This window comes from Ranitomeya imitator, chromosome 4 (assembly GCF_032444005.1).
Source record: "Ranitomeya imitator isolate aRanImi1 chromosome 4, aRanImi1.pri, whole genome shotgun sequence".
Classification (NCBI taxonomy): domain Eukaryota; kingdom Metazoa; phylum Chordata; class Amphibia; order Anura; family Dendrobatidae; genus Ranitomeya; species Ranitomeya imitator.
The window spans coordinates 128,407,366-128,434,313 of NC_091285.1; positions in this window are offsets into that span (position 1 = coordinate 128,407,366).

A 26,948-nucleotide genomic window follows, 5' to 3' on the forward strand; every position below is an offset into this window, starting at 1 on the left:
TGAAAAGTCTGCAAAAGTTCCTGGGCTTTGCTAATTTTTATCGTCGCTTCATCTGTAATTTTTCTAGCATTGCCAAACCATTGACCGATTTGACCAAGAAGGGTGCTGATTTGGTTAATTGGTCTTCTGCTGCTGTGGAAGCTTTTCAGGAGTTGAAGCGTCGTTTTTGTTCTGCCCCTGTGTTGTCTCAGCCAGATGTTTCTCTTCCGTTCCAGGTCGAGGTTGATGCTTCTGAGATTGGAGCAGGGGCGGTTTTGTCACAGAGAGGTTCTGATTGCTCAGTGATGAAAACATGTGCTTTCTTTTCCAGGAAGTTTTCGCCCGCTGAGCGTAATTATGATGTGGGCAATCGAGAGTTGCTGGCCATGAAGTGGGCATTCGAGGAGTGGCGTCATTGGCTTGAAGGAGCTAAGCATCGCGTGGTGGTATTGACTGATCATAAGAACTTGACTTATCTCGAGTCTGCCAAGCGCTTGAATCCTAGACAGGCCCGTTGGTCGTTATTTTTTGCCCGCTTCGACTTTGTGATTTCGTACCTTCCGGGCTCTAAAAATGTGAAGGCGGATGCTCTGTCTAAGAGTTTTGTGCCCGACTCTCCGGGTTTATCTGAGCCAGCGGGTATCATCAAGGAAGGAGTCATTGTGTCTGCCATCTCCCCTGATTTGCGGCGGGTGCTGCAAAAATTTCAGGCGAATAAACCTGATCGTTGTCCAGCAGAGAAACTGTTCGTCCCTGATAGGTGGACTAATAAACTTATCTCTGAACTTCATTGTTCAGTGTTGGCTGGTCATCCTGGAATCTTTGGTACCAGAGAGTTAGTGGCTAGATCCTTCTGGTGGCCATCTCTGTCACGGGATGTACGTACTTTTGTGCAGTCCTGTGGGATTTGTACTAGGGCTAAGCCCTGCTGTTCTCGTGCCAGTGGGTTGCTTTTGCCCTTGCTGGTCCCAAAGAGGCCTTGGACACATATTTCGATGGATTTCATTTCTGACCTTCCCGTTTCTCAAAAGATGTCAGTCATTTGGGTGGTCTGTGATCGCTTTTCTAAAATGGTCCATCTGGTGCCCTTGGCTAAATTGCCTTCCTCCTCTGATTTGGTACCTTTGTTCTTTCAGCATGTGGTTCGGTTGCATGGCATTCCTGAGAATATTGTTTCTGACAGAGGTTCCCAGTTTGTTTCAAGGTTTTGGCGAGCCTTTTGTGGTAGGATGGGCATTGACCTATCCTTTTCCTCGGCTTTCCATCCTCAGACTAATGGCCAGACCGAACGAACCAATCAGACCTTGGAAACATATCTGAGATGTTTTGTTTCTGCAGACCAGGATGATTGGGTGTCCTTTTTGCCGTTGGCTGAGTTCGCCCTTAATAATCGGGCCAGCTCGGCTACCTTGGTTTCTCCATTTTTTTGCAATTCTGGGTTCCATCCTCGTTTCTCTTCAGGACAGGTTGAGTCTTTGGACTGTCCTGGTGTGGATTCTGTGGTGGATAGGTTGCAGCAGATCTGGACTCAGGTAGTGGACAATTTGATCTTGTCCCAGGAGAAAGCTCAACTTTTCGCTAATCGCAGACGCCGTGTGGGTCCCCGACTTCGTGTTGGGGATCTGGTTTGGTTATCTTCTCGTCATATTCCTATGAAGGTTTCCTCTCCTAAATTTAAACCTCGTTTTATTGGTCCGTATAGGATTTCTGAGGTTCTCAATCCTGTGTCTTTTCGTTTGACCCTCCCAGACTCCTTTTCCATACATAATGTATTCCATAGGTCGTTGTTGCGGAGATACGTGGCACCTATGGTTCCATCTGTTGAGCCTCCTGCCCCGGTTTTGGTGAAGGGGGAATTGGAGTATATTGTGGAGAAGATTTTGGATTCTCGTGTTTCTAGACGGAAACTCCAGTATCTGGTTAAATGGAAGGGTTATTGCTCAGGAAGATAATTCCTGGGTTTTTGCCTCTGATGTTCATGCTTCCGATCTTGTTCGTGCCTTTCATGCGGCTCATCCTGGTCGGCCTGGGGGCTCTGGTGAGGGTTCGGTGACCCCTCCTCAAGGGGGGGGTACTGTTGTGAATTCTGTGGCTGAATTCACTCCTGTGGTCACAAGTGGTACTGCAGCTTCTGAGCTTCCTCCCTCAGGTGTTCTGGTGAGCTCGTTAACTGCTTCATTACTTAACTCCGCCTGATGCTGCTATCCTTGCTCCTTGTCAATGTTTCAGTGTTGGATCTGAGCTTCTCCTGATTGTTCCTGTGACCTGCTGCTCTGTATAGCTAAGTGCTTTTTGCTTTTTTGTTGTTTTTTTTCTGTCCAGCTTGTCTTTTGTTTTGCTGGAAGCTCTGAGACGCAAAGGGTGTACCGCCGTGCCGTTAGTTCGGCACGGTGGGTTTTTTTTGCCCCCTTTGCGTGGTTTTGCTTTAGGGTTTTTTGTAGACTGCAAAGTTCGCTTTACTGTCCTCGCTCTGTCCTAGAATATCGGGCCCCACTTTGCTGAATCTATTTCATCCCTACGTTTTGTCTTTTCATCTTACTCACAGTCATTATATGTGGGGGGCTGCCTTTTCCTTTGGGGAATTTCTCTGGGGCAAGTCAGGCCTATTTTTCTATCTTCAGGCTAGCTAGTTTCTTAGGCTGTGCCGAGTTGCCTAGGTAGTTGTTAGGCGCAATCCACAGCCGCTTTTAGTTGTGTTTAGGATAGGATCAGGTGTGCAGTCTACAGAGTTTCCACGTCTCAGAGCTCGTTCTTGTATTTTTGGGTATTTGTCAGATCACTGTGTGCGCTCTGATCGCTAAGCACACTGTGTTTCTGGATTGCCTTCATAACACCTGTCATTAGCAAACATAACACAGTTTGTAACGCAGAGCCGTGAAAATTAAAAAAAAAAATCTTTCCCCCCAAAATTATTTTTTAGCCCCCAGTTTTGTATTTTCCCGAGGGTAAGAGGAGAAATTCGACAGCAAAAGTTGTTGTCCAATTTGTCCTGAGTACGCTGATACCCCGTATGTTGGGGGGAACCACCGTTTGAGCGCATGGCAGAGCTCGGAAGGGAAGGAGCGCCATTTGGAATGCAGACTTAGATGGAATGGTCTGCAGGCGTCACATTGCGTTTGCAGTACCCCTAATGTACCTAAACAGTAGAAACCCCCCACAAGTGACCCCATATTGGAAACTAGACCCCCAGGGAAATAATCTAGATGTGTTGTGAGAACTTTGAACCCCCAAGTGTTTCACTACAGTTTATAACGCAGAGCCGTGAAAATAAAAAATCTTTTTTTTTCCCACAAAAATTATTTTTTAGCCCCCAGTTTTGTATTTTCCCAAGGGTAACAGGAGAAATTGGACCCCAAAAGTTGTTGTCCTATTTGTCCTAAGTACGCTGATACCCCTATGTTGGGGTAAACCCCTGTTTGGGCACACGGGATTGCTCGGAAGGGAAGAAGCACTGTTTTACTTTTTCAACGCAGAATTGGCTGGAATTGAGATCGGACGCCATGTCGCGTTTGGAGAGCCCCTGATGTGCCTAAACAGTGGAAACCCCACAATTATAACTGAAACCCTAATCCAAACACACCCCTAACCCTAATCCCAACAGTAACCCTAACCACACCTCTAACCCTGACACACCCCTAACCCTAATCCCAACCCTATTCCCAACTGTAAATGTAATCTAAACCCTAACTGTAACTTTAGCCCCAACCCGAACCCTAACTTTAGCCCCAACCCAAACTGTAGCCCTAACCCTAGCCCTAACCCTAGCCCTAACCCTAGCCCTAACCCTAACCCTAACCCTAGCCCTAACCCTAACCCTAGCCCTAACCCTAACCCTAGTCCTAACCCTAACCCTAGCCCTAACCTTAGCCCTAGCCCTAACCCTAGCCCTAACCCTAGCCCTAACCCTAGCCCTAACCCTAGCCCTAACCCTAATGGGAAAATGGAAATAAATACATTTTTTTAATTTTTCCCTAACCAAGGGGGTGATGAAGAGGGGTTTGATTTACTTTTATAGCGGGTTATTTAGCGGATTTTTATGATTGGCAGCCGTCACACACTGAAAGACGTTGTTTATTGCAAAAAATATTTTTTGCGTTACCACATTTTGAGAGCTATAATTTTTCCATATTTTGGTCCACAGAGTCATGTGAGGTCTTGTTTTTTGCGGGACGAGTTGACGTTTATATTGGTAACATTTTCGGGCATGTGACATTTTTTCATCGCTTTTTATTCCGATTTTTATGAGGCAGAATGACCAAAAACCAGCTATTCATGAATTTCTTTTGGGGGAGGCGTTTATACCGTTCCGCTTTTGGTAAAATTGATAAAGCAGTTTTATTCTTCGGGTCAGTACGATTACAGCGACACCTCATTTATATCATTTTTTTATGTTTTGGCGCTTTTATACGATAAAAACTATTTTATAGAAAAAATAATTACTTTTGCATCGCTTTATTCTCAGGACTATAACTTTATTATTTTTTTGCTGATGATGCTGTTTGGCAGCTCGTTTTTTGCGGGACAAGATGACGTTTTCAGCGGTACCATGGTTATTTATATCTGTCTTTTTGATCGCGTGTTATTCCACTTTTTGTTCGGCGGTATGATAATAAAGCGTTTTTTGCCTCTTTTTTTTTTTTTTTTCTTACGGTGTTTACTGAAGGGGTTAACTAGTGGGCCAGTTTTATAGGTCGGGCCGTTACGGACGCGGCGATACTAATTATGTTTACTTTTATTGTTTTTTTTTTTATTTAGATAAAGAAATATATTTATGGGAATAATATTTTTTTTTTTTCATTATTTTGGAATATTTTTTTTTATTTTTTTTTACGCATTTGAAAAATTTTTTTTTTACTTTTTTACTTTGTCCCAGGGGGGGACATCCCAGATCAGTGATCTGACAGTTTGCACAGCACTCTGTCAGATCACCGATCTGTCAAACAGCGCTGCAGGCTTCACAGTGCCTGCTCTGAGCAGGCTCTGTGAAGCCACCTCCCTTCCTGCAGGACCCGGATCCGCGGCCATCTTGGATCCGGGGATCGAGCAGGCAGGGAGGGAGATAAGACCCTTGCAGCAACGCGATCACATCGCGTTGCTGCGGGGGGCTCAGGGAAGCCCGCAGGGAGCCCCCTCCCTGCGCGATGCTTCCCTGCACCGCCGGCACATCGCAATCATCTTTGATCGCGGTGTGCCAGGGGTTAATGTGCCGGGGGCGGTCCGTGACCGCTCCTAGCACATAGTGCCGGATGTCAGCTGTGATAGGCAGCTGACACCCGGCTGCGATCGGCGGCACTCCCCCCGTGAGCGCCGCCGATCGCGCTGGATGTACTATCCCGTCCATGGTCATGGGGGCCCACCCCACATGGACAGGATAGTATGTCTAATGTCAGAAAGGGGTTAAATCGCCCCCCTTTCGCCCCAATCAAAATAAATCAATTAAAAAAATATCAAATCTACACATATCTATCAATTAAAAAAAAGCATTAACCTGATCACTAAACAGCGTAGCGAGAAAAAAATTAGAAACGCCAGAATTACGTTTTTTTGGTCGCCGCGACATTGCATTAAAATGCAATAACGGGCGATCAAAAGAACGTATCTGCACAAAAATGCTATCATTAAAAACGTCATCTCGGCACGGAAAAAATAAGCCCTCAACCGACCCCAGATCGTGAAAAATGGAGACGCTACCAGTATCGGAAAATGGCGCAATTTTTTTTTTAGCAAAGTTTGGAATTTTTTTTCACCACTTAGGTAAAAAATAACCTAGTCATGTTAGGTGTCTATGAACTCGTACTGACCTGGAGAATCATAATGTCAGGTCAGTTTTAGCATTTAGTGAACCTAGCAAAAAAGCCAAACAAAAAACAAGTGTGGGATTGCACTTTTTTTGCAATTTCACCGCACTTGGATTTTTTTTCCCGTTTTCTAGTACAAGACATGCTAAAACCAATGATGTCGTTCAAAAGTACAACTCGTCCCGCAAAAAATAAACCCTCACATGGCCAAATTGACGGAAAAATAAAAAAGTTATGATTCTGGGAAGGAGGGGAGTGAAAAACGAACACGGAAAAACAAAAAATCACAAGGTCATGAAGGGGTTAAAGGCGATCAATACACCCTCTATGACCCTTCGACAAGCTATGTCCCTGCTGAGGTCCCTTACATCATGTATCCCAGCAGTAAGATGGGCACAATTTCATTCTAGGCCCCTTCAAAAAGATGTGTTGATTAATGACAAAATCTTGAGGGGTGTATTAGGGGAAAAAATAACCTTGAAACCGGCAACTATTGAATCCCTAAAGTGGTGGCTGGATAGGGATAATTTATCGTCAGGAGTTCCCTGGGTATTAGATATATCCCGGGTGATAACTACGGATGCTAGCTCCTCAGGGTGGGGGGCTCACATGGATGACTTGGTGGTTCAGGGACGATGGGAACCATACATAACGTCTTCATCGAATCAGAGGGAATTACTGGCAATTGAGTCTGCAGTTAAAAAACTCCTCATGTTTCTGCAGGGCCACCACATCAGGATCCTCTCGGACAACCAGGTGGCAGTCGCCTATATAAATCATCAAGGCGGAACACGTTCCGAGACTCTGATGCAGGTCACAGATCACCTGTTCCAGATGGCAGAGACAAATTTTCAATCTTTGACTGCTCTCCACATCAGAGGAAAGGAAAATATAAAAGCGGACTTTCAAAGCCGCAATATACTAAGACAAGGGGAATGGTCTCTAAATGGAGACGTCTTCAATCAGATTGTCTGCCGATGGGGTCGGCCAGTGGTGGACCTATTTGCTACAAGAGACAACAAAAAAGTAAAAAACTTTTGTTCTCTGAATCCCAGGGAAAATCCGCAGGCAGTGGATGCATTCCTCATAAAATGGGATTTTACTCGGCCTACGCCTTCCCACCATTGAACCTGTTACCTCTAGTGGTGAGGAAAATCAGAGAGGATCATGCGAAGGTCATTCTGATTGCTCCTTTCTGGCCCAGGAGAACCTGGTTCGCATGGCTCAGAACAATGTCGGTAGGCGATCCCTGGGTGCTAGCAGACATTCCGAATTTACTTTTCCAAGGGCTGATATTCCATCCACAAGTGAAGGGACTCCATTTAACAGCTTGGAGTTTGAGCGGTCATTATTAAAAAATAAAGGCTTCTCCCCAATTTGGTAGATACCCTTTTAAGAAGTAGGAAGCAGATAACAACAATAATATACTCCAGAACCTGGAGAAAGTTCCTGACTTTCTCAGATTTTGACATCAATGTAGGGGTACCGATACGCCAAATATTAGAATTTTTGCAGAGGGGGTTGGAGTTAAATCTCTCTACAAGCACTCTGAGAGTACAGGTGTCAGCACTTGGTGCCCTGTTCTCGTGTAATATTGCCAGCAATTATTGGGTGTTGAGATTAATTAAGGCAGTTGGTAGAGCTAGACCGTTACATAAAAATAAAATGGTACCGTGGGACTTAAATCTAGTCCTTTCTTCTCTAACAAAGACCCCTTTGAGCCCTTAAATGAAGCCTCAATCAAAATGTTATCTCTCAAAACAGCTTTTCTGATAGCTATAACATCAGCTCGCAGAATAGGAGACATCCAGGCGCTCTCTAGACTTCCCTCGTATATGGAATTTTTACAGGATAGAGTTATCCTCAGGCCAGACCCAGCCTACTTACCAAAGGTAGCATCCCCGTTTCACAGATCGCAAGAGATAGTTTTACCTTCATTTATCCCTAATCCTTCCAACCCTAAAGAAAATGAACTCCATACATTAGATGTCAGGAGATGCCTTTTACAATATATTTCAGTTACTAATGACTGGCAGAAAGACAATGCACTATTCCTATCTTTCCAAGGTCCTAGGGTGTATTTTGACGCTCTAAGGCTAAGTTCACATTAGCGTTGTGCGGGGCAGCGTCGGGCGCAGCCGCGGCGACGCATGCCTCATGCGCCCCTATATTTAACATGGGGGGCGTATGGACATGCGCTGTCTTGCGTTTTGTGACGCATGCGTCATTTTGGCGCAACTGTCAGGGCGCAGAAAACGCTGCATGATGCAGTTTTTTCTGCGCCAAAAATCATGCAAAAATGAATGCATGTGTCACAAAAAGCTGCGTTTTGCATGCGTTTTTGCATGCATTGTGCATTGCGTTGCCGACGCAGCACCACACAACGCAAATGTGAACGTAGCCTTACCCCTTTCCTATCTAAATGGATTAGGAAGGCTATATGTCTGGCTTACACGGCAGGTGGGGGTCCGTCTCCGCAGAATCTGAGGGCGCATTCCACCCGAGCCATGGCATCATCCTGGGTGCAAAGATCTGGAGTGTCAATCGATCAGATATGTAAGGAGGCCACATGGTCATCCCCTTCCACCTTTTTCAAACACTATCGGTTGGACTTGGGGTTCTCCTCAGATCTCACCTTCGGGTTAAGGGTGCTGTAGGCTGTGGTCCCTCCCTAAAATGACTTACATCTCTGTAAATCTCTCGTGGTGCTGTCATGGGAGTCCGAATAAAGCATTAAAGGGACACTGTCACCTGGATTTGGAGGGAACAATCTTCAGCCATGGAGGCGGGGTTTTGGGGTTTTTGATTCACCCTTTCCTTACCCGCTGGCTGCATGCTGGCTGCAATATTGGATTGAAGTTCATTCTCTGTCCTCCGTAGTACATGCCTGCACAAAGCAATCTTGCATTGCGCAGGCGTGTACTATGGAGGACAGAGAATGAACTTCAATCCAATATTGCAGCCAGCATGCAGCCAGCGGGTAAGGAAAGGGTGAATCAAACACCCGAAAACCCCGCCTCCATGGCTGAAGATTGTTCCCTCCAAATTCAGGTGACAGTATCCCTTTAAGCTACTTACAGATAGCGGCATTTTTCAGAGGCCCATGACAGCACCCTTAGTTCCCTCCCTATTCACGTGGGGGTTGCACATCCTTAGAATGTAAAAAAAAATAAATAAATTCTCACGTGTGATATCTGGATTGTTACTTTATTAAAGATATTGTATTTAACTGTATATAATGTGTTTGCTTGTCATTAACTGCGGTAGTCCTCTCAGGCCAACTGATACGTGGGAGAGGTGCCGCCCTTTTGTATCTGCGGGTTTCCTGTTCCTAAGGGGCGGATCCCCTCTCGCATGATGCTGTCATGAGCCTCCGAAAAATGCTGATACCGGTAAGTAGCTTAATGCTTTCTGCACCAGGGTCAGTTTCCTGCTCAAGTCGTTGACTGGATGTTCACCCCGTTCACCTCTTGCAACAGCACCGCTCCAAGGCCTACCTCGGAGGCATTGGTTTGCACGATAAAGGTTTCTTTGAAGTTGGGTTGATGATGACTGGCTGTCCACACAACGCAGACTTCAGGGACTGGAATACTTCTTCTGCTTGAGGATTTCACCGGACAATTACTGACTTCTTACTACTTATCACATCAGTTAGGAGTGCTGATATCCACGCAAAACTGGGTATAAACCTACGATAGAACCCAATGATGCTGAGAAAGGCCCTCACCTGTTTGGTACTCAACAGCTTGGGACAGTTTTGGATGGCCTCGATTTTGTTTACTTGGAGTTTGATAAACCCGTGGCTGATCACATAACCTAAGTACCGGCCTTCCAGAAGTCCTATCGCACATTTCTTGGGGTTTGATGATAACCCCGCGATTCTGAGAGACTCTAGCATTGCTTGTCCTTGGGACAGGTGAGTATCCCAGTTGGTACTAAAGAGGACTGTCATGCAAATAAGCCGATACGTATTTCTGATGAGGCTCTAACACTATGTCCATCAGCCTCTGGAATGTGCCCGGAGCCCCATGTAACCCCAAAGGCATGACAACATAGTGATAGAGACATTCTGGTGTTATAAATTAGGTCGTCTTTCGCCAATTCTGTTAACGTGATCTTCCAGTAACCTTTGGTGAGATCGAGCATGGTGAAGTACTGGGCCTTCCCTAGTCTTTCAATAAGCGCATCCACCCGGGGCAATGGATAGAGGACAAATTTTGACACCTCATTTAATTTCTTGACGTTGTTACAGAAGCGTAATGACCCATCCGGTTTAGGTATTAGCACAATGGGGCTAGCCCACTCCCTCCGGGACTCCTCTGACTCCCAATTGAAGCATTTGCTTCACCTCAGCTACTATGGCTTGCCTCCAGGCTTCTGGCATCCAGTATAGTTTCATTCGTACCCTTACCTGGGGCTCTGTGACAATGTCATGTTGGATCACCAAGGTCAGCCTTGGCAGCTCTGAGAATATGTCCGTATTCTGCTGAACCAGAGCCCGAGCCTCCCGTCGCTGCTGATTTGTGAGAGCGTCATTTACTTTTACCTCACACCTGGCTGCATTCCTGCCTGGGGCCAGAGGGTCCCCCATTGGTACGACCAGAATCTCCTCCATGACCAAGAACTCTCGGTCCTTCCAGGCTTTTAGCAGGTTAACATGATACAGTTACTCGGGCTTCTTTTTTTCCGAGTTGGTACACCCTATAATTCACTTCACCTACCTTCCCTCGTATCTCAAATGTCCCCTGCCACTTGGCCATGAGCTTACTCTCTGGGGTGGGCAGTAGTACCAACACTGTCTCCTTCTTTAAAGGTCCTGACAAATGCACCTTTGATTGTACGTGTGGCTCTGAGTGGCCTGGGCATCCAACAGATGCTCCTTTACTATGGACTGTATGGTCGCAATCCGATCCTGCATTCTTGCCACTTGCTCGATGACACTCTTAGTGGAGTGGGCTCCTGTTCCCACATCTCCTTGGCTATGTCCAGCAGTCCCCTTGAGTACCTGCCATACAATAGCTCAAATTGGGAGAAGTCCGTGGACGCCTGCGGTACCTCGTGGATAGCGAACGTTAGATAGTACAGTAACATGTTCCAATCTCTCCCATCCTTGGTGAACACCTTTTTGAGCATGGCTTTGAGGGTCTTATTAAACCTCTCCACCAACACCGACGTACGTAGCTGTTTAATTCAGAGCAGCTAACATAGCTCCCTGGTCACCTTGCACATAAAAGGAGTCCCATGATCTGTAAGGATCTCCTTGGGTAGCCCAAGGTGACAAAACATGGCAAATAGTTCACACAATATTCGTTTGGCCGAAGTGTGGCAGATAGGTATTGCCTCTGGATACCAGGTGGCGTAGTCCACTATGACCAAAATATGTTGATGGCCACGAGCAGATTTCACTATGGGGCCTACCAGATCCATGGCTATCCACTCAAATGGTACCTTTTACGATGGGCAGAGGCACCAATGGACTCTGGTAGTTCACAGTGGGTGAGGATAATTGGCTCTCCGGACAGGTGTCACAGTACCTCTGGACCTCCGCTTAAACCCCAGGCCAAAAAGCTGCTGCAGGATGCACTCCTGCTTCTTTTTGGCCCCCAAATGCCCTCCTAGCATGTGGGTGTGAGCCAGGTTGAGCACCGCCTGATGGTACGATTGGGGTACCACCAGCTGTTCCACCACCTCATCTCAGACTTTATCCACCTGGTATAACAGCTTCTGGTGGATAGCCATGCAGGGAAAAACTGTCTCTGCATCTGGTTGCTGAGTTACTCCATTAATTTCAATCACCCTTTCTCATGCCCGGGCCAGGGTGGGATCCTGGAGCGGAGCTGTCCCGAATTTACCTGGGGAAAATTCCAGTTTGGGGAACGATGGGTTCTCCTCGACCTCTCGTGCCAATACCTCTAGGGGAAACCTATCGGATTTCACTCTGTCACTATGTTGGCGACCCCTATGGCAGGTATCCTTGACTTGAGATCTTCGGGTTCCATGCCCGGAATAACATTTGCCATGGGAGGGTTAACCCTGGTCTCCCATAGGAACCAGAAAAGGGGCAAGTCTCTTCCCATCACAGTCCCCTACGGAGGAGTTTTTACCACTCCCACCGCGACTTATTTCTCCACTCTGGGTGGAAAACGTCACCTTCACGGTGGGGTACTCTTAGAGTTCCCCTTGTGTGCATACCACCCCCACTTTCCGTCCGTTGGGGTTGTCCCGGCAACAAAGGACCCATGAATCGGAGTCACTAAGCTCCCCAAGTCCAGGAGAGCGTCCATTGGGTACCCGTTAACGAGTACATTGCACAGTTGGGGTTTTGTACTGGCAGGGTCTGTAGTGGAGGTGCAGACTGGCTGGTGTATATAGACACACAGTGAGTATACCCACAGTCCATGGGTTCTGCTTCATGGAGTATTTGGCAGCCACATGTCTGGGCCATTGGCACTGCCAACGCTTAATAGCTGCAGCACGAGTGGACCTTGAGACTGTTTTAGGGAACACGGGTCTGTTGTCATCCTCTTTTTGGGATACCCCCTTAGTACGGGCTCGGTCCTGATTGACCCCGGTGGATGATTGTGGACTTTTCCCAGACTCCGGGGCTGGCAGGGCCTTTTGTGACAGCCGAAGTTGAGCAGTGTTCAGTATAAAGTCCTGAGTGGCTGTATACCACTCCACCAGTCCAATCACCTGGTCCAGAGTGCCCGAGTCCCCTTGCCCCACCCAACGCTGTATGGCTCATGGGCAGAGGTCTCACCAGCCAGTCGACCACCACCTTCTCTACCATCTGGAATGGGATTAAGGTGTCAGGCTGGATTTTTTTTTTGTACCAGTTGCAGCAAGTCATAGGCCTGATACCTGGCAGGGCGAGACTCGGCAAAGGACCATTGGAACACCCGTTGGGCCCGCACATACTGTATGTATTAACTCCCAGTCAGGCAAGGATCTCACCTCTTAGTTTCTCATAGACCAGGGCATCCTCTCGACTGAGGTTCAAGTAGGCCTTCTGGGCATCTCTCATCAGGAAGGGGGCCACCAGTTCAGCCCACTTGGAAAACTGCAAGCTTTCCTTGAACACTGTAAGGAAAGCCTCCATATCCTCCTCAGGACTCTTCCTCAGTGCCGACCGGACCTTGTACCGGCCTCAGAACAGATCAAGATCATTGGGGAGGGCACCTCACAGAGCCGCAATCTGTTGCAGAATTAAATTGTTGGTTTGCTGCTGTAGCTGCTGCTGCTGACACTCCTGCAACTTCTGCTCTTGCACTTGAGAGAGGGTCAACTGTCTTAGTATTTCCTCCATCTTGTCATCCGTCTTGAGCTGCAGTGTTGCAGGCCTAATAACCGACATGCAGCATGCATGCCTCAGTTCACACTGGTCCGCATTCTCCAACCATATATAGTGCAGCAGTATCCACGCTGTGCAGTAATGAGGCAGTGACCCAGCAAAACGTGTTTAATGTCCAAACTCGCACAGTGCATAGGACACAGTGTCCTCCGGATCGCATCCGGGAAACACGACAGTCCATAAGTGCGTCCGGTTGCCGAGGGTGACCACACCACCGTATCATGCTGCGAAGTGCCAGGTGTTCAATCTGCTTGGCTCTGTGTTCCCTCACACAAGCTGAGCTTTGCAGAGGCGACTGCTCTGCATGCTGCAAACTCCACACTGACACATCCCACCCTCTGCTGCAGGGGTCTTTACAAAAGAACCTGTGGCCGTTGGCCACACGGAAATCCTGGGGCCTGGAAGGAAGTAGACACTCCTATTGCCATCCTGTAGTCCATTTAAAAAATAAGTCCAGAACAGGTTTTCTTATATCTGCCCTGGACACATAGCATGCCCAAGACCAATACACACTTTTATTTTTGCATTGCAATCACAGCTATATGTGTGACTGCAATGCACTACCATGGCCTCCATATGCTTCTTTGAACATCCTGGGGGACACATAGCAACCCTCGCATATAACACTGGTCACTGCCCAACAACCCTTATGAAAATGCAAAATTTGGAGCTAAAAAAGATTTATCTGGGAAAAATGTGATTTTCTTATTTTTTTTCACGGCTTAATGTTATAAACTTCTGTGAAGCACCTGGGGGTTCAAGGTGTTCAATACACATATAGATAGGTTCCCTATGGGGTCTAGTTTCCAAAATGGTGTCGCATGTGGGGGTTTTCCACTGTTTAGACACATCAGCGGCTCTCAAAATGCGAGATAGCAAATGCTAATTATTCCAGCAAATTTTACATTCAAAAAGTGAAATGGCGCTCTTTCCCTTCCGAGCCCTGCCGTGCGCCCAAACAGTAGATTTCTCCCACACTTGGGATATCACCATGCTCAGGAGAAATTACACAATAAAATGTATGGTTCATTTTCTCCTGTTATCCTTGCGAAAGTAAAAAAAAAAAGTAAATTCCTGTGAAGCACCTGAAGGGTTAATAAACTTTTTGAATGTGGTTTTGAGTACCTTGAGGGGTGTAGTTCTTAGAATGGTGTCACTTTTGGGTACTTCAAATATTAGGTGGTCCCTAAAAAAAAAAAAATAATGGTTTTGCAAATTTTGTTGTTGCAGGTTTTAACACTTTTATAACTCCCTAACAAATACAATTATGTTTCCAAAATTGTGCTAATGTCAAATGGACATGTGGCAGATGTTATATATATTTGTGCGATATGACTCTCTGATTTCAGCGCATAAAAAAAAGTTCAAAAATTGTGCTTTTTTTTTTTTTTTCAATTTTGTTTTGCCCAATTTCCAAATTTTTTTTTTAAAGTAAATAAACACCAGTCATATCAGTCAAGACATTTTACCACTAATATAAAGTACAATATGACACAAGACATATGACAACAGTCTCAGAATCACCGGTACACGTTGCAGCGTTCTAGAGTTGCAACCTCAAAGTGACAGTGGTCAGAATTGTAAAAATTGGCCTGGTCAGGAAGGTGAAAACAGGCTTCGAGTTGAAGGGGTTAATAGTGTAGTATAAAGTACAGTGGGTTCTGAGAATATGAGGCGCGGAGTAATGTCAATGGCTCGAGTGTATTGTCCTTATTTTTCTACAGGTATTTCCCTATACCTCAGTAGTTGTAATAGAATCAGTTCAGGGCAATGAGAATGAAGACCTTCTGATTTGTGCAGTTGCTAGAATTGCCACTAGATGGCAGCAGAGCACAGCTAATGTTACATTGACTTCAGTTCAGCAGTGTGTGTAACATAGTAACATAGTAACATAGTTAGTAAGGCTGAAAAAAGACATTTGTCCATCCAGTTCAGCCTATATTCCATCATAATAAATCCCCAGATCTACGTCCTTCTACAGAACCTAATAATTGTATGATACAATATTGTTCTGCTCCAGGAAGACATCCAGGCCTCTCTTGAACCCCTCAACTGAGTTCGCCATCACCACCTCCTCAGGCAAGCAATTCCAGATTCTCACTGCCCTAACAGTAAAGAATCCTCTTCTATGTTGGTGGAAAAACCTTCCCTCCTCCAGACGTAAAGAATGCCCCCTTGTGCCCGTCACCTTCCTTGGTATAAACAGATCCTCAGCGAGATATTTGTATTGTCCCCTTATATACTTATACATGGTTATTAGATCGCCCCTCAGTCGTCTTTTTTCTAGACTAATTAATCCTAATTTCGCTAATCTATCTGGGTATTGTAGTTCTCCCATCCCCTTTATTAATTTTGTTGCCCTCCTTTGTACTCTCTCTAGTTCCATTATATCCTTCCTGAGCACCGGTGCCCAAAACTGGACACAGTACTCCATGTGCGGTCTAACTAGGGATTTGTACAGAGGCAGTATAATGCTCTCATCATGTGTATCCAGACCTCTTTTAATGCACCCCATGATCCTGTTTGCCTTGGCAGCTGCTGCCTGGCACTGGCTGCTCCAGGTAAGTTTATCATTAACTAGGATCCCCAAGTCCTTCTCCCTGTCAGATTTACCCAGTGGTTTCCCATTCAGTGTGTAATGGTGATATTGATTCCTTCTTCCCATGTGTATAACCTTACATTTATCATTGTTAAACCTCATCTGCCACCTTTCAGCCCAAGTTTCCAACTTATCCAGATCCATCTGTGTGGGTCTAAGAACCCAGTGGCGTAGGAAGGGGGGTGCGGGGGGGGGCGGGCCGCACCGGGCGGCACAATGTGGGGGCGGCTATCAGCACGGCTGCGCGCACTCATTCTCTGCTCCTTCCTCCCTGCATAGTGAGGACTGGAGCAGAGCGCTGGCAGTGCGCGCGGCCATGCAGAGTTGCTGGCTGCAGTGTAGCAGGGGCACACAGTCACACACGCTGTGACTCACCCCCGCACCTGCAGTCAGCAGCAGAAGCTCCGATCCCGCCCCTCCAGCAGCATCACAGCTCTCACAATGTGAAGAACCATGGAGGGGCGGGGCTAAATGTCGGGGGCGGAGCCACGGACAAGCAGGAAGAAGAGGCAGAAGGAAATATGAAAATCAGAGCGGGAGACAGAAAAGATGTGAGAACAGAGACAGAAAACAACAGAGAGGCAAGACACAGGTGAGAAGTATATATGTATATATATATATATATATATATATATATATATATTACATCATTGTCTAAGGGTCACACTTCCGTCTTTCTGTCTGTCCTTCTGTCTTTCTTTCTTTCACGGATATTCATTGGTCGCGGCCTCTGTCTGTTGTCGCTGATTGGTCTCGGCAGCTGCCTGTCATGGCTGCCGCGACCAATCAGCGACGGGCACAGTCCGATTAGTCCCTCCGCTGCAGTCAGTGCCCGGCGCCTGCTCTATACTCCCCACAATCAGCGCCCGCTCCATAATCCCCTCCAGTCACCACTCACACAGGGTTAATAGCAGCGGTAACGGGCCGCGGTGTAACGCACTCCGTTACCGCTGCTATTAACCCTGTGTGTCCCCAACTATTTACTATTGATGCTGCCTATGCAGCATCAATAGTAAAAATATGTCATGTTAAAAATAATAAAAAAATGAAAAAACCTGCTATACTCACCCTCCATCGCCTTTCCCGCTCCTCGCAACGCTCCAGTGCCCGCTCCATGCAAGCGGCAGCTTCCGGTGCCAAGGATGGTATGTGAGAAGGACCTGCCATGACGTCACGGTCATGTGACCGCAACGTCATCACAGGTCCTGCGCTCATACCAACCCTGGGACTGGAAGCTGCCTCGTGCGATACAGGGCCAGAATTCATCGGAGGGTGAGTATATGTTTATTTTTTATTTTAAGTCTGTATACTACGTGGCTCTGTGCTGTATACTCCATCACTGGGCAATATACTACGTGGCTGGGCAATATACTACGTGACTGGGCAATATACTACGTGGCTGGGCAATATACTATGTGGCTGGGCAATATACTACGTGGCTGGGCAATATACTACGTGGCTGGGCAATATGCTACGTGGGCTGTGCAATATACTACATGGCTGTGTTATATACTACGTGGCTGGGCAATATGCTACGTGGGCTGTGCAATATACTACATGGCTGTGTTATATACTACGTGGCTGTGTTATATACTACGTGGCTGTGCTATACGCTATGTGGGCTGTGCTATATACTGCGTGGGCTGTGTTATACACTACGTGGCTGTGCTATATGCTACGTGGGCTGTGTTATATGCTATGTGGGTATGCTATATTTCTCTGCTGTATCTGCATCATGAATCATGCTATGTGTTAAAGGGGGGGCCCACTGAGACTCTTTCGCCCGGGGCCCTCTAAAACCGCGGCCGGCGCTGCAGCTGTTTAACGCTATTGACGTGCGGGCCCGCGCCCGTACGTCAATAGTTAACAACAGCCACCAGCCATTTGGAGGCTGGCAGCTGAAGTCGGCCGCAGCGCACACGTCGACGGCTTCTGACGTCATTGTCAGTCGCCGGCGAGTGCACGCTTCAGCTGCGTGGAGAGAGCAGGAGCGCGGTCAGGTAAGCAGAACTTGATTTTTTTTTTTTGCAGACCCTATCATGTGTGTTGCCCTATTTTTGGTAACCTTTGTGTGTATTGAGCCGAGGAGGGGGGGGGGGGGCGCCAAACTCGGGAGCAGCCCCGGGCGGCAAAAGCTCTAGCTACGCCCCTGTAAGAACCTGCAGGTGGTTCAGTGACTAAAATATAGAGTGCAGGCAGACCTGAACAAGATGGCTCCAGCAGATCTCCCTCAGTGCCAGATGACCCACTGCTCCTGGTATGTGATCAGCCCTAGCAACGATCAGATCAGCAATGCAGCTGTCAGCACAGTGGGGGGAGGATATCTCCTGCAGGGTGCAGGTATGAAGCTGGGGACGCTAAACTCTTTATCTGCACAATGGAGACCAAAGGGGATACCTCGCAAGATGGCGGTGTGTACTCCCTGATGCGCCCAGGACCTGGTGGGCACGATGGGAACAGGAGGTGGCCATGGAAGCCCTCGTGCACAGCACACTGCTGTGTTACAGGTCCTGTAGCCGCTCTGTCACTTTTTAGGGGGATAAAGCAGATGCTTCAGTCCCTCTGTCTCGGCAGGAAACTCGCTGCTATAGATCAGTATGTAGGCCTCACCTCACTGCGGTCCCACAGGTCCAAGATACCGGCCAGAAAGCTTCTGTGTGGGACGGTGTATAGCCATTATGGCGGTCTGTGATGGACCTGTAGCGACGATAGCAGTGATATGAAATCGGATGATATAGAGCTTCTCTGGAAGTGATGGCCCGTCCCCTGCACTTGGAATTTTTCTTCTGCCTTTCTGCATCATATGATACATTGAATAGTGTAATTCAAAAGTACAACAGGTCCAACAAAAAAGTCCCCACATGGCTATGTAGATGGAAAAACCAAAAAATAGCCTGGTCGAGAAGGGGTTAATACACTTTATAGATTATTAAACACAAATCTATAATCTTGAAATTCTTCTATCTACAACAGTTTTTCAATCGATCTCCCACAAAAAGGGAATTGTTACGAAATTATCACTTATCACCATTTTTATTTCAGGAGTGTCTGGTTGTGTAACATTCAGTGTCAGACTGGGGAGCCGAGGGCCCAACAGTACCAATGCCTCTGGGGGTCCGCTGTTCAGTTCCATACAAATATTACCCTCAATATCTAATGTATCTGGGCCTTGATATTGGACTATACCGGGTAGCCTGCAAAATAAATGGTGAGAGGCGGCATTTGTCCTGTACATAGTGAATCAAGTGTATGGTGCCAAGTACTGCTCATGTAGTAATTTGGGTGGGCAGTAATTCACAGCGACACCCCTGTTCCTCCGTGGGACAGTCCAAGCCTGATCACAGCTATCATTGTGAAAATCCTTTCATGATTGCAAACTTCACATTAGCCACTAGATGTCAGTGCAGCCTGCAGTTTTTTCCCGGCCTGTCTTTTCTTCTTTATTGTTCACTAGACTAGCTGAAGAGCCCGGCGTTGCCTGGGCATAGTAAATATCTGTGGTTAGTTATAGCACCTCACTTCTCTTATTTTCCCATCACGCCTCTCATTTTCCCAATCACATCTTTAATTTTCCCCCTCACATCTCTCATTTTCTGCCTCACACCTCTCATTTTCTCCCTCACTCCTCTCATTCCCGCCTAACACTTGTCAGTTCGACCTCACATCTGTCATTTTCCGATCACTACACTATTTTCCCTCACTCCTCTCATTTTGCACTCACACCTTTTCATTTTCACCTCACACCTCTCATTTTCACCTCAGTATATACATGTTTGTCATCTCCCTTATATATAGTATACACCTGTATGTCATCTCCTGTATATAGTATATACCTGTATGTCATCTCCCCTGTATATATTATATACCTGCTGTGTGTCATCTCCCCTGTATATAGTATATACCTGTATGTCATCTCCTCCTATATATAGTATATACCTGTATGTCATCTCCTCCTATATATAGTATATACCTGTATGTCATCTCCTCCTATATATAGTATATACCTGTATGTCATCTCCTTCTATATATAGTATATACCTGTATGTCATCTCCTCCTGTATATAGTATATACCTGTGTGTCATCTCCCCTGTATATAGCATATATCTGTGTGTCATCTCGTCCTGTATATAGTATATACCTGTATGTCATCTCCTCCTATATATAGTATATACCTGTATGTCATCTCCTTCTATATATAGTATATACCTGTATGTCATCTCCTCCTATATATAGTATATACCTGTAGGTAATCTGCTCCTGTATATAGTATATACCTGTGTGTCATCTCCTCCTGTATATAGTATATACCTGTATGTCATCTCCTCCTGTATATAGTATGTACCTGTATGTCATCTCCTCCTTTATATAGTATATACCTGTGTGTCATCTCTCCTGTATATAGTATATATCTGTGTGTCATCTCCCCTGTATATAGTATATACCTGTGTGATCTCCTGTATTAGACCTCGTTAACACGTTATTTGCTCAGTATTTTTACCTCAGTATTTGTAAGATAAATTGGCAGCCTGATAAATCCCCAGCCAACAGGAAGCCCTCCCCCTGGCAGTATATATTAGCTCACACATACACATAATAGACAGGTTATGTGACTGACAGCTGCCGTATTTCCTATATGGTACATTTGTTGCTCTTGTAGTTTGTCTGCTTATTAATCAGAATTTTATTTTTGAATGCTAATACCAGACTTGTGTGTGTTTTAGGGCGAGTTTCGTTTGTCAAGTTGTGTGTGTTGAGTTGTGTGTGGCGACATGCGTGTAGCGACTTTTGTGAGATGAGTTTTGTGTGGCAACATGCGTGTAGCAACTTTTTGTGTGTCGAGTTGCATGTGACAGGTTAGTGTAGCAAGTTGTGTGCAGCAAGTTTTGCGCATGGCGAGTTTTGCGCATGGTGAGTTTTATGTCTGGTGCCTTTTGAGTATGTGCAAGTTTTGTGTGAGGCAACTTTTGCATGTGTTGCAAATTTTGTGCATGTGGCAATTTTTCCGCATGTGCAAGTTTTGCGTGTGGCGAGTTTTCCATGAGGTGAGTTTTGCACTTGTGGCGAGTTTTGCGTGAGCCTATTTTTTGCATGTGGCGAGTTTTGCGCGTGGTGAGTTTTGAGCGGTGACTTTTGTGTTTCGACTTTTATGTGGCGAGGTTGGTGTATGTGAGGTGAAATGTGTGCTGAGGGTGGTATATGTGTTCAAGCACGTGGTAGCGTGTGGCGCATTTTGTGTGTGTGTTCATATCCCCGTGTGTGGTGAGTATCCCATGTCGGGGTCCCACCTTAGCAACTGTACGGTATATACTCTTTGGCGCCATCGCTCTCACTCTTTAAGTCCCCCTTGTTCACATCTGGCAGCTGTCAATTTGCCTCCAACACTTTTCCTTTCACTTTTTCCCCATTATGTAGATAGGGGAAAAATAGTTTGGTGAATTGGAAAGCGCGGAGTTAAAATTTCACCTCACAACATAGCCTATGACGCTCTCAGGGTCCAGACGTGTGACTGTGCAAAATTTTGTTGCTGTAGCTGCGACGCTTCCAACACTTTTCCTTTCACTTTTTTCCCCATTATGTAGATAGGGGCAAAATTGTTTGGTGAATTGGAACGCGCAGGGTTAAAATTTCGCCTCACAATATAGCCCATGACGCTCTCGGGGTCCAGACGTGTGACTGTGCAAAATTTTGTGGCTGTAGCTGCGACGGTGCAGATGCCAATCCCGGACATACACACACACACACACACACACACACACACACACACACACACACACACACACACACACACACACACACACACACAGCTTTATATAGTAGATGGTGGCCCGATTCTAACGCATCGGGTATTCTAGAATATGCATGTCCATGTAGTATATTGTCCAGCCACATAGTATATTGCCCAGACACGTAGTATATTGCCCAGACACGTAGTATATTGCCCAGCCATGTAGTATTTTGTCCAGCCACGTAGTATATTGCCCAGCTACAAAGTATATTGCCCAGTTGCGTAGTATATTGCCTAGTGACATAGTATATTGCGCAGCAACGTAGTATATTGCTCAGTGACGTAGTATATTGCTCAACCATGTAGTATATTGCCCAGTGATGTAGTATATTGCCGAGTGACGTAGTATATTGCCCAGTCACGTATTATATTGCCCCGTCACGTAGTATATTGCACAGTCACGTAGTATATTTTCCAGCCACGTAGTATATTGCCCAGTGACGTAGTATATTGCCCAGCCACATAGTATATTGCCCAGCTACAAAGTATATTGCCCAGTTGCATAGTATTTTGCCTAGTGACGTAGTATATTGCGCAGCAACGTAGTATATTGCCCAGTGATGTAGTATATTGCCCAGTGACGTAGTATATTGCCCAGTGACGTAGTATATTGTCCAGTTGCGTAGTATATTGCCTAGTGACGTAGTATTTTGCGCAGCAACGTAGTATATTGCCCAGCCACGTAGTATATTGCCCAGTGACGTAGTATATTGCACAGCGACGGAGTATACAGCACAGAGCCACGTAGTATATTGCAAAGCGACATAGTATACAGCACAGAGCCATATAGTATATTGCCCAGTGACGTAGTATACAGCACAGAGCCACGTAGCATATTGCACAGCGACATAGTATACAGCACAGAGCCATGTAGTATATTGCCCAGTGACGTAGTATATTGCCCAGTTGCGTAGTATATTGCCTAGTGACATAGTATATTGCGCAGCAACGTAGTATATTGCTCAGTGACGTAGTATATTGCTCAACCATGTAGTATATTGTCCAGTCATGTAGTATATTGCGCAGTTACATAGTATATTGCCCAGTGACGTAGTATATTGCCCAGTCACGTAGTATATTGCCCAGTCACGTAGTATATTGCCCAGTGACGTAGTATATTGCACAGTCACGTAGTATATTGCCCAGCTACAAAGTATATTGCCGAGTTGCATAGTATTTTGCCTAGTGACGTAGTATATTGCGCAGCAACATAGTATATTGCCCAGTGATGTAGTATATTTCCCAGTGACGTAGTATATTGTCCAGTTGCGTAGTATATTGCCTAGTGACGTAGTATATTGCGCAGCAACGTAGTATATTGCCCAACCACATAGTATATTGCCCAGTGACGTAGTATATTGCACAGCGACGGAGTATACAGCACAGAGCCACGTAGTATATTGCAAAGCGACATAGTATACAGCACATAGCCATATAGTATATTGCCCAGTGATGTAGTATACAGCACAGAGCCACGTAGCATATTGCACAGCGACATAGTATACAGCACAGAGCCATGTAGTATATTGCCCAGTGACGTAGTATATTGCCCAGTGACGTAGTATATTGCCCAGTTGCGTAGTATATTGCCTAGTGACATAGTAAATTGCGCAGCAACGTAGTATATTGCCCAGTGACGTAGTATATTGCCCAGTGACGTAGTATACAGCACAGAGCTACGTAGTATATTGCAAAGCGACATAGTATACAGCACAGAGCCATGTAGTATATTGCACAGCGAAGTAGTATACAGCACAGAGCCACATAGTATATTGCCCAGCTACGTAGTATATTGCCCAGCCAGGTTTGTCACAGGTTAAAAAAATAAACATATACTCACCTTTCCAAGGGCCCCTTGTAGTCCACGGCAGCTTCCGGTCCCAGGGTTGGTATGAGCGCAGGACCTGTGATGACGTCGCGGTAACATGACCGTGACGTCATGGCAGGTCCTTCTCGCGCAGGCGCGCAGGGCTTGTGATGACGTCGCGGTCACATGACTCTGCCGTCTCATTATAGTGAATGAATCCATTGGGGGTTTCATCTGTCATTTAGCTCAGAAATTTAAATGGAAACCGCAAACTACGTGCTCAGCGTAGAGCTCCCGATAAATGAGATCTCAAACGTTATGAAAAATGTTCCCAATAAATGCTTCAACTCAATATACAAAAAAAAGCATGTCCCCACTCAGATCTATCATCTGTTAACAGAAATACTGTATAGGGGGCTTCGACGTTACTGACAGCACAAAGGCTCTGGAAAAGCAAAATGGTTCATTGCCTCCAAAAAGAAAATGTGAATTCTGCGCTCCCAAATCCAAATGCTCCCCTCCCTTCTGAGCCTCAGTGTGCATAAATCTCCTTTAGCGTTCACATTTGGCAGGGGTATAATTTCCAAAATAGGGTCCATTGAGGGAGGGGATTCTGCTCTCTAGCCGCAGGGAGCTCTGTATATGCAATCCGCACTATTCTTGGAAAATCTGCGCTCCAGGAGGCAAATAGCGCCCCATCCCTACCGAGACTCTCCGTATGGCTAAGTAGTACTGTACAGCCACATATGGTGTATTTCTACATTCAGTAGAAATTGTGGGGCAAATTCTGGTGCCAATTTTACCCACTTCTTGTGTGAAAATGTTAAATCTGGGGCTAAAACAAATTTTTTGTGGTAAAAATCTAATTATTTTTTCTTCACTGCCAATGGTATAACATTTTGTGACACACCCTTGATATCAATTTGATCAATACACCCCTAGACTCATTCATTGAGATGTGTAGTTTGTAAAATGGGGTCACTTATGGGGCGTTCTACTGTTCTAGTACCTCAGGGGCTCTCCCAGTGGGTCATGGCACCCTCAAACCATAATAGTAAATTCTGCAATATAATATCGCGCTCCTTGCCTTTTGAGCTTTGCACTGTGCCTCAAAAGTAGTTTTCACCCACACATGGGGTATGGGCACACTCAGGAGAAAATGGACCACACAATTTGTTGTGCAATTTCACCTGTTACCCTTGAGAAAATAAAAAATTTGCGGCTAAAAGAAAAATGTTGCTGGAAAAATGTGTTTTGTGTTTTTTTTTGTTTTTTTTACATTTTCTTAGCTCAGTTATAAACTTCTGTAAAGCACCTGGTTGTTCAAGATGCTCACCACACATCTAAATAAGTTTCTTGAGGGGTCTAGTTTCCAAAATGGTATCACTTGTGTTTTTTTTCACTTTTTAGGCACATCAGGGGCTCACCAAAGGCGACATGGCATCCGCTCTCGATTCCAGCCAATTTTGTGTTCAAAACATGAAAAGTTGCTACTTCCCTTCTGAGCCCTGCCATGTACCCAAACAGTGGTGTTCCTCCACACATGGGGTATTGAAGTACTCAGAAGAAATTGCACAACAATTTTTGGGGTTCATTTTCTCCTGCTACCTTTGTTAATTTAAACAAATGTGGTACTAAATGTTAGCAGCGGGTTAATCAGCGTGATGTCCACAACGAGCAACAGAGAATGTTCATTTATTAAGAATTAAGAATATCCAGCTTAAAACATGAGAACAGGATCAATCTGGTTTCTGAGAGAGAGAGATCTGCTGTGAGTCCTATCAGCTTCAGCTACATACAAGAAATGTGCTCACAGGGAAGCGGAGGAGGAACATCCTGTCTGTAAATGAGGACTCCTTTTTTTTTTTTTTTTTACTTTGTTGACATGTGAACAATATGCATGCAGATATATAAATCACATCATATTAAACAAACAATAGTTGTTGCAATACATACAGATCAATATGCATTAGGCCAACACCCCCACTCAACAACTACTTATTCTGTCAGTCCCATAGTGGTTCTCAATTCTTGGAACCTAGGTCGTGGCAGTGGCTTGGTCAAAATATCAGCTAACATTTTATCAGTTTCACAATAAACAAACTGAATTACGCCACGATCTATTAAATCACGTAGATGATGACATCTGACGTCGATGTGCTTAGTTCTAGCACTGATCTTTTCACTGCATGCAAGTTTAATGCATCCTTGGTTGTCCTCATATATCACCGTTGGCTGAGTTAACGGTTTACCAAGATCATCCATCAGTTGTCTTAGCCAAATGATCTCCTGACTTGCATAGGCTGCTGATACATACTCAGCTTCTGTAGATGACAAAGCAACAGACACTTGTTTTCTACTAGACCAGGAGATTGAACTTTCTCCAAGTTTAAATACATATCCGCTTGTGGATTTACGATCTAGCAAATCACCAGCCCAATCTGAGTCAACATAGCCGGTGAGTTTTAGATTTCCTGCTGCAGATATTTTTAAATTTACACCTTGTGTTCCTTTTAAATATTGGAGAACTCTTTTAACGGCATTCCAGTCCGTTTGGCGCGGTTTCTCCACATATCTGCACAATATTCCAACTGCTGTTGTAATATCCGGTCGAGTCGTAGTTGATATATATAGAAGTGCCCCCACTGCCTGTCGATATTTCTCGTTTTTAGGCAACAGGACATCTTCTTCCAGTTTCAGGTAGGATGATTCCATTGGCGTTGATACACCTTTGGCTTCCGTCATTCCGAACTGATCCAAAATTGAATTAATCTATGCACTTTGATTTAAAAGAAAACTTCCATCTTCCTCTCTCTGGATGTGGATTCCTAGATAATATGTCACATTTCCTAGGTCTTTCGATTCAAAATGCTTGTTCAAAATTTTAGTAATTTTCCCAATTTAAGCTTCTTCTTGATGAACTACAATTACATCGTCCACATATAAGAGAATATACATCCATTTTCCATCTGTATATCTCGTGTACAGGCATGGATCCGCTTGACCTCTTTTAAATCCTTCTTCTAACAAGACTTTGTTCATTTTAGAGTTCCATGCTCTTGCCGATTATGGTCTTAAGCAAAGAGATTTTTGTAGTTTGCAAACAAGATTCTGTTCACCTTCCTTTACATAACCTTCAGGTTGAGTCATGTATAAGTCCTTCTCAATGTCACCATTTAAAAATGCATTTTTGATATCCAAATGTCTGACAAACATCCTTTGTACTGCAGCTACCGCCAACAATGCTCTAAATGTTGTCTGCTTAGCGACCGGGGAAAAAGTAGCATCATAGTCTTCGCCATATTTTTGAGAATATCCTTTTGCGACCAACCTCGCTTTAACCCCTTCATGACCCAGCCTATTTTGACCTTAAAGACCTTGCCGTTTTTTGCAATTCTGACCAGTGTCCCTTTATGAGGTAATAACTCAGGAATGCTTCAACGGATCCTAGCGGTTCTGAGATTGTATTTTCGTGACATATTGGGCTTCATGTTAGTGGTAATTTTAGGTCAATAAATTCTGCGTTTATTTGTGATAAAAACGGAAATTTGGCGAAAATTTTGAAAATTTCGCAATTTTCACATTTTGAATTTTTATTCTGTTAAACTAGAGAGTTATGTGACACAAA